The 8,531-nt window shown below is 35.8% G+C and overlaps 1 non-coding gene across 1 annotated transcript; it reads left to right on the top strand.

The window, feature by feature from the left end:
• Positions 1–2,312: 2,312 nt before the first annotated feature.
• LOC146953858 (small nucleolar RNA R71) lies at positions 2,313–2,419 on the top strand. The gene has a single exon (XR_015025109.1). It is a non-coding gene; the product is annotated as a small nucleolar RNA R71 (small nucleolar RNA).
• The last annotated feature ends 6,112 nt before the right edge of the window (positions 2,420–8,531 follow it).

Below are 8,531 nucleotides of genomic sequence, written 5' to 3'. Positions count from 1 at the left end.
TTTGGTGAAGGTTAGGGTTTTGATGAGAATTTGAGTGGAAAGGGTTGGTTTTGGAATGGGGTTGATGTTTGAGTGAAGTTTATGGTTTTAGATGTGTAGATTAGATAAGTTTTGGTGGTTTTGGGGATAGGGTTAATGGAGATAAGGGTTTGGTGAATTATGTGGTTGAGTGGGTGAAAGATGTTTTTGATTGGTGGTTTGTGTTTGGAATGAGGTTTAGAATTGATTGGGTGGAAGAATTGAGTGATTTGGTTGATTTTTGGAGGAGATATGAAGGTTTGAAGGTTTGAAGGTTATGGAGGTTTAGAAAGAAGTTTGAAAGATGAAAGAGGGTTGTTGTTTGTGAATGAGGAAGAAGAAAGAAAAATATGTGGGTATATGTGGTGTAGAGGTCGGGCACGGCCGTGCCACCCTTGGCACGGGCCGTGCCAACATTCTGACTTCAATGGCCTTTTTTACTTAAAAACTTGGCACGGCCGTGCCATACCTAGCACGGGCCGTGCCACCTTTCTGGACCTGGGGGCTTCAGAATTTTTCAATTTCTTGATTTTTTTTCGAATCACACTTGGACAATTACCTACAAAACAACTTAAAACAAAGAAAAACAAAACAAAAGCAATTAAATGCGTGGGTTGCCTCCCACGAAGCGCTCTTTTAATGTCATTAGCTTGACGGTTAGAAAGAGTCCTTAGAATGGATCAAAGATATCATGTTGTGTAGATGGCGCTATAAAACGTTCTTTCACAACATGATCGTTAAGCATGCAACAAGAGTAAAGAGCGGGACCTTTCATAACGTTTTCCAACTCAAATCCTACCATCTTATCACTCACTTGAAAGACGATCCTACCAAGTTTAACATCAATGAGGGCTCCTGCAGTTGCGAGGAACGGTCTACCTAGGATTATAGGGACGTCATCGTCCTCTTCAATGTCAACGACTACAAAATCAGTGGGGATGTATATCCCCTCTATCTTAACAGGTATGTCCTCGACAAATCCTACAAGTTTCATGGTAGAACGATCAGCTATTTTTAATTCCATCTCGGTAGGTTTCAACTCTCCTATCCCTATCCTTTTAAGAAGAGACAAAGGCAGCAAACTAACACTAGCTCCTAAGTCACATAAGGCTTTGTTTATGGATTCATTCCCGATTTCACATGGTATGGCAAAGCTACCTGGATCTCTAAGCTTAGGGGTTGCTTCTTGGACGATTGCATTAGTTTCCTTAGCCAAGGCTATTGTCTCATTATGCTCTATAGCCCTTTTCTTTGAAAAAATTTCCTTTAAAAACTTGGCATATAGTGGCATCCTAGACAAAGCTTCAGCAAAGGGAAGTTTAATGCAAATCTTCCTAAGTATGTTAACAAATTTTTCAAACTTACCCTCTAACTTAAGCTTTTCGGGATTTAAGGGGGATGGGGTTTTGTTTTCTTCAAGTGGTTTAGCTTCTTCTATCACAACTTTATCACCTAAGGGCTTGACATTCTCTTTCCCAATGTTTTTAACCTTAGCAAAAGTTTCACCTAACTTACTACCCCTAAAAGATATGACATTAACTTGGGCTTTGGGGTTGGCTTCGGTTTGACCAGGAAAGACTCCCGGTGTTTGGGAAGATGTAGCCACTTGTTGGGCTATTTGGGCGATTTGTGTTTCAAGCATTTTAGAGTGAGTAGCAATAGAATCAACCTTGGTATTGAGCTTGGAAAGAGAATCATTCAGAAATCCAGTTTGGTTTTTGAGTTCTTGAAGTTGTTTGTTTTGGTTGGCAATAGAGTTTTCCAACAAAATTTCCAAATTGGATTTTTGAGTGAATCTTTGGTTGTTTGCATAACCGGGTGGTGCTACTTGTTGTCCATAGGGATTTTGATTTTTATAAAAATTTTGATTTTGTCTCATCCCTTGGTTGTATTGAGCATAGTTCATTTGCTCAATACCGTTAGTAGCACTACCTAGTTGGCAATCAACACCAGCATGACCAGCTATACCACATATTTCACAAGAAGGAGTAGATGCAGAATTGATAGCACTAACATTGAATTTTTCAAGTTTTTCAGTTAGTGTATCAATTTTAGAAGCAAGGTGATCATAGTTAGAGACTTCGTGTATACCTGCCTCCTTTTTGGAGGATGAAGAACTAGAGATGGCTCTCTCGTCGGTCCATTTGTAATGATTTTGAGCCATGTCTTCAATTAGGGCATACGCCTCCGTGTAGTTTTTGTTCATAAGTGCTCCACCTGCAGCTGCATCAACAGACATCTTAGTGGTATAAGACAAGCCATTATAAAAAGTGTGGACTATAAGCCACTTCTCTAGGCCATGGTGGGGGCAAAGTCTTAGCATTTCTTTGAAACGCTCCCACGCCTCATAGAGAGATTCCCCATCTTTTTGATTGAACCGTGTGATTTGGTCTCTAAGTTTAGCGGTTTTAGATGGTGGAAAGAAACGGGCAAGGAATGCTTGCCTCATCTGATCCCATGAAGTAATGGAACCGACTTCGAGGGAATGGAACCAAGCGCTAGCTCTATCCCTTAAGGAAAAGGGAAAGAGATGAAGTCTTACGGCCTCTTGGTTCTCCTTCATGGTTCCACTAATTCGTAGGAAAACAGAGATGTGAAGATTGGGATCCTCTGTGGGGGATCCCGAGAATTGGTTTTGCTGCACCAAGTTAAGTAGGGCAGGCTTGATTTCAAAGTTGTCATCCTCAACCGTTGGGTACACAATAACAGCTTGTGGCTCAGCCGTAGACGGCGTTGCATACTCTTTGAGAGTGCGATTGGCCATGGCGGTGTTATTTTGTGCTGCTCTCCTCCTCCTATGTAAGAACCTTTCGATCTCGGGTATGAATACCGCTTGATTTCTAGTTCTTCGCATAGAAGGTTGAGAACCCAAGAAGTTAATGATAACAGAAAAATAAAAAGGAAAAAATAAAAATAAAAATAAAAAGAAAAGAGAAAGAAGAAGAGAGAATTCTAATCACTAAGAAAAAGCTAATCAAATTAGTTAACTCCCCGGCAACGGCGCCAAAAACTTGATAGAGCCAAACCGCAAGCGCACGGCCTATCGAAGTAATAGTAGTAAGTAGAGTATCGTTCCGCTAGGGAGTTGGTCAATTTAATTAACTTTTAATGAATGATTAGAGGAGAGAAAGTTGATTAGAAAGGATTTGATTGCTGAAGGTAAAAACAATAATAATAAAGGGGCCTTAGGATCATTGGTTCATCTTAATAACTAATCCTTCACTAGACAAAACCTAAACTTCTAATTTCATGGTTTACACACTAATTTCTAAAGACCGGTTTCCCTTAGCCCCTCACCTTTCCGATGAAAGTCCGGTGAGAGTTTACTTCTAGCAACCAAGCCTATTTCACTGACATGATTACTAGAAGATGCATAGAGGATTGAAACTACTCTTTGTCTCAATAGTTGCAAAGACTATTTCACTGTTTTGCAACTATTGTCTAGATTCACTTGTTCCAACATCAAGACTCCGCTCTCGCTTTATGAATTGATGTTTGGGATGATGGATTAACGATTATCAAACCCTCCGCTTTCGCTTCCACAGTTTGATAATTGTTAATCCACGTTAAGACGGTGAATCTAGATTAGAAATTAGGGTTACATAGAAATTAGGGTTTAGACATGTTTTGTTTAGGATTGAGTCATTAGACTCCCCAATAATCCTAAGACTAAGAAGTCTACTCACTCATGTTCATCGTAGACATGGAGGAAGAAGAGAGAAATACGGTAAAATAAATTGCAAGGAAAGTAAAAGGAAAATAAAGACTTTTATTAAGATAATACTTGAAATAAACAAAGTAAAGGATGATTGTTTATGGTGGAGAGCTACTCTATTTATAGCTTTACATTCGACTTAGAAACTAAGCAACTAAAAGGATAAAACGGTAAAGCTGCAACAGGGTAACTTGGCCTTGAAGAAAAAGCAGCAAAAGTGGTTCTGGGGACGGGCACGGCCGTGCCACATGTTGGCACGGGCCGTGCCAAGCTTCTGGTAAGGGGAAATGTATTTTTGCCCCGTATCTTCGTATTCTTGCGCTGTATTTTGCTCCAGTCCTCTTTCTTTTGCTCCAAGGCACCTTCCACCATATATTTATTCCTAAAATAAAATAAAACACAATTTGAAGTAAAATATTCTAAACTAAAATAAAATGCAATAAAATAAAATCAAATCTAAAATAAAACTAAACTAAATAAGGCAATAAATAATGCTATCTATGACTCATCACCTTATCGAATCGAAACATGTAATAGTTCTTAGGAAATCTAACAAGCATATCTACGACATCCATGGTTTATTTCAGAATTTTTTAAAAAGGCCAAAATGGGGGTTAAGTGAATTTCCTTGTTAATTTATGGATTTTACTCGTTTTTGACCTTTTTCTTTCACTAAAAAGGTCATAAAGTGGCCTAGCTTTATCGAATCGAAGCATGTAATAGTTCTTAGGAAATCTAACAAGCATATCTACGACATCCATGGTTTATTTCAGAATTTTTTAAAAAGGCCAAAATGGGGGTTAAGTGAATTTTCTTGTTAATTTACGGATTTTACTCGTTTTTGACCTTTTTCTTTCACTAAAAAGGTCATAAAGTGGCCTAGCCTTATCGAATCGAAGCATGTAATAGTTCCTATGAAATCTAACAAGCATATATTCGAATTCCAAGGTTGATTTTATCATTTTCAAAAATGGACAAAATGAGGGTTAAGTGAATTTCCTTGTTAATTTACGGATTTTACTTGTTTTTGACCTTTTTTAATTCACTAAAAAGGTCATAAAGTGGCCTAGCCTTATCGAATCGAAGCATGTAATAGTTCCTAGGAAATCTAACAAGCATATCTACGACATCCATGGTTTATTTTAGAATTTTTTAAAAAGGCCAAAAGGGGGTTAAGTGAATTTCCTTGTTAATTAATGGATTTTACTCGTTTTTGACCTTTTTCTTTCACTAAAAAGGTCATAAAGTGGCCTAGCCTTATCGAATCGAAGCATGTAATAGTTCTTAGGAAATCTAACAAGCATATCTACGACATCCATGGTTTATTTCAGAATTTTTTAAAAAGGCCAAAATGGGGGTTAAGTGAATTTCCTTGTTAATTTATGGATTTTACTCGTTTTTGACCTTTTTCTTTCACTAAAAAGGTCATAAAGTGGCCTAGCCTTATCGAATCGAAGCATGTAATAGTTCCTATGAAATCTAACAAGCATATATTCGAATTCCAAGGTTGATTTTATCATTTTCAAAAATGGACAAAATGAGGGTTAAGTGAATTTCCTTGTTTATTTACGGATTTTACTCGTTTTTGACCTTTTTTAATTCACTAAAAAGGTCATAAAGTGGCCTAGCCTTATCGAATCGAAGCATGTAATAGTTCCTAGGAAATATAACAAGCATATCTACGACATCCATGGCTTATTTCAGAATTTTTTAAAAAGGCCAAAATAGGGGTTAAGTGAATTTCCTTGTTAATTTATCGATTTTACTCGTTTTTGACCTTTTTCTTTCACTAAAAAGGTCATAAAGTGGCCTAGCCTTATCGAATCGAAGCATGTAATAGTTCCTATGAAATCTAACAAGCATATATTCGAATTCCAAGGTTGATTTTATCATTTTCAAAAATGGACAAAATGAGGGTTAAGTGAATTTCCTTGTTAATTTACGGATTTTACTCGTTTTTGACCCTTTTTCTTTCACTAAAAAGGTCATAAAGTGGCCTAGCCTTATCGAATCGAAGCATGTAATAGTTCCTAGGAAATCTAACAAGCATATCTACGACATCCATGGTTTATTTTAGAATTTTTAAAAACGGCCAAAATGGGGGTTAAGTGAATTTTCTTGTTAATTTACGGATTTTACTCGTTTTTGACCCATTTTCTTTCACTGAAAAGGTCATAAAGTTGCCTAGCCTTATCGAATCGAAGCATGTAATAGTTCCTAGGAAATCTAACAAGCATATCTACGACATCCATGGTTTATTTTAGAATTTTTTAAAAAGGCCAAAATGGGGGTTAAGTGAATTTCCTTGTTAATTTATGGATTTTACTCGTTTTTGACCTTTTTCTTTCACTAAAAAGGACATAAAGTGGCCTAGCCTTATCGAATCGAAGCATGTAATAGTTCCTATGAAATCTAACAAGCATATATTCGAATTCCAAGGTTGATTTTATCATTTTCAAAAATGGATAAAATGAGGGTTAAGTGAATTTCCTTGTTAATTTACGGATTTTACTCGTTTTTGACCTTTTTTAATTCACTAAAAAGGTCATAAAGTGGCCTAGCCTTATCGAATCGAAGCATGTAATAGTTCCTAGGAAATCTAACAAGAATATCTACGACATCCATGGTTTATTTCAGAATTTTTTAAAAAGGCCAAAATAGGGGTTAAGTGAATTTCCTTGTTAATTTATCGATTTTACTCGTTTTTGACCTCTTTCTTTCACTAAAAAGGTCATAAAGTGGCCTAGCCTTATCGAATCGAAGCATGTAATAGTTCCTATGAAATCTAACAAGCATATATTCGAATTCCAAGGTTGATTTTATCATTTTCAAAAATGGACAAAATGAGGGTTAAGTGAATTTCCTTGTTAATTTACGGATTTTACTCGTTTTTGACCTTTTTTAATTCACTAAAAAGGTCATAAAGTGGCCTAGCCTTATCGAATCAAAGCATGTAATAGTTCCTAGGAAATCTAACAAGAATATCTACGACATCCATGGTTTATTTCAGAATTTTTTAAAAAGGCCAAAATAGGGGTTAAGTGAATTTCCTTGTTAATTTATCGATTTTACTCGTTTTTGACCTTTTTCTTTCACTAAAAAGGTCATAAAGTGGCCTAGCCTTATCGAATCGAAGCATGTAATAGTTCCTATGAAATCTAACAAGCATATCTACGACATCCATGGTTTATTTTAGAATTTTTAAAAACGGCCAAAATGGGGGTTAAGTGAATTTTCTTGTTAATTTACGGATTTTACTCGTTTTTGACCCTTTTTCTTTCACTGAAAAGGTCATAAAGTGGCCTAGCCTTATCGAATCGAAGCATGTAATAGTTCCTAGGAAATCTAACAAGCATATCTACGACATCCATGGTTTATTTTAGAATTTTTTAAAAAGGCCAAAATGGGGGTTAAGTGAATTTCCTTGTTAATTAATGGATTTTACTCATTTTTGACCTTTTTCTTTCACTAAAAAGGTCATAAAGTGGCCTAGCCTTATCGAATCGAAGCATGTAATAGTTCTTAGGAAATCTAACAAGCATATCTACGACATCCATGGTTTATTTCAGAATTTTTTAAAAAGGCCAAAATGGGGGTTAAGTGAATTTCCTTGTTAATTAATGGATTTTACTCATTTTTGACCTTTTTCTTTCACTAAAAAGGTCATAAAGTGGCCTAGCCTTATCGAATCGAAGCATGTAATAGTTCCTATGAAATCTAACAAGCATATATTCGAATTCCAAGGTTGATTTTATCATTTTCAAAAATGGACAAAATGAGGGTTAAGTGAATTTCCTTGTTAATTTACGGATTTTACTCGTTTTTGACCCTTTTTCTTTCACTAAAAAGGTCATAAAGTGGCCTAGCCTTATCGAATCGAAGCATGTAATAGTTCCTAGGAAATCTAACAAGCATATCTACGACATCCATGGTTTATTTTAGAATTTTTTAAAAAGGCCAAAAGGGGGTTAAGTGAATTTCCTTGTTAATTAATGGATTTTACTCGTTTTTGACCTTTTTCTTTCACTAAAAAGGTCATAAAGTGGCCTAGCCTTATCGAATCGAAGCATGTAATAGTTCTTAGGAAATCTAACAAGCATATCTACGACATCCATGATTTATTTCAGAATTTTTTAAAAAGGCCAAAATGGGGGTTAAGTGAATTTCCTTGTTAATTTATGGATTTTACTCGTTTTTGACCTTTTTCTTTCACTAAAAAGGTCATAAAGTGGCCTAGCCTTATCGAATCGAAGCATGTAATAGTTCCTATGAAATCTAACAAGCATATATTCGAATTCCAAGGTTGATTTTATCATTTTCAAAAATGGACAAAATGAGGGTTAAGTGAATTTCCTTGTTAATTTACGGATTTTACTCGTTTTTGACCTTTTTTAATTCACTAAAAAGGTCATAAAGTGGCCTAGCCTTATCGAATCGAAGCATGTAATAGTTCCTAGGAAATATAACAAGCATATCTACGACATCCATGGCTTATTTCAGAATTTTTTAAAAAGGCCAAAATAGGGGTTAAGTGAATTTCCTTGTTAATTTATCGATTTTACTCGTTTTTGACCTTTTTCTTTCACTAAAAAGGTCATAAAGTGGCCTAGCCTTATCGAATCGAAGCATGTAATAGTTCCTATGAAATCTAACAAGCATATATTCGAATTCCAAGGTTGATTTTATCATTTTCAAAAATGGACAAAATGAGGGTTAAGTGAATTTCCTTGTTAATTTACGGATTTTACTCGTTTTTGACCCGTTTTCTTTCACTAAAAAGGTCATAAAGTGGCCTAGC

Source organism: Medicago sativa, chromosome 1 (genome assembly GCF_051527215.1).
Source record: "Medicago sativa cultivar Bolivia chromosome 1, Bolivia_mono, whole genome shotgun sequence".
Taxonomy (NCBI): domain Eukaryota; kingdom Viridiplantae; phylum Streptophyta; class Magnoliopsida; order Fabales; family Fabaceae; genus Medicago; species Medicago sativa.
The sequence above is the reverse complement of the archived record's forward strand: the minus strand, read 5'-3'. Positions and strand labels throughout refer to the sequence as shown.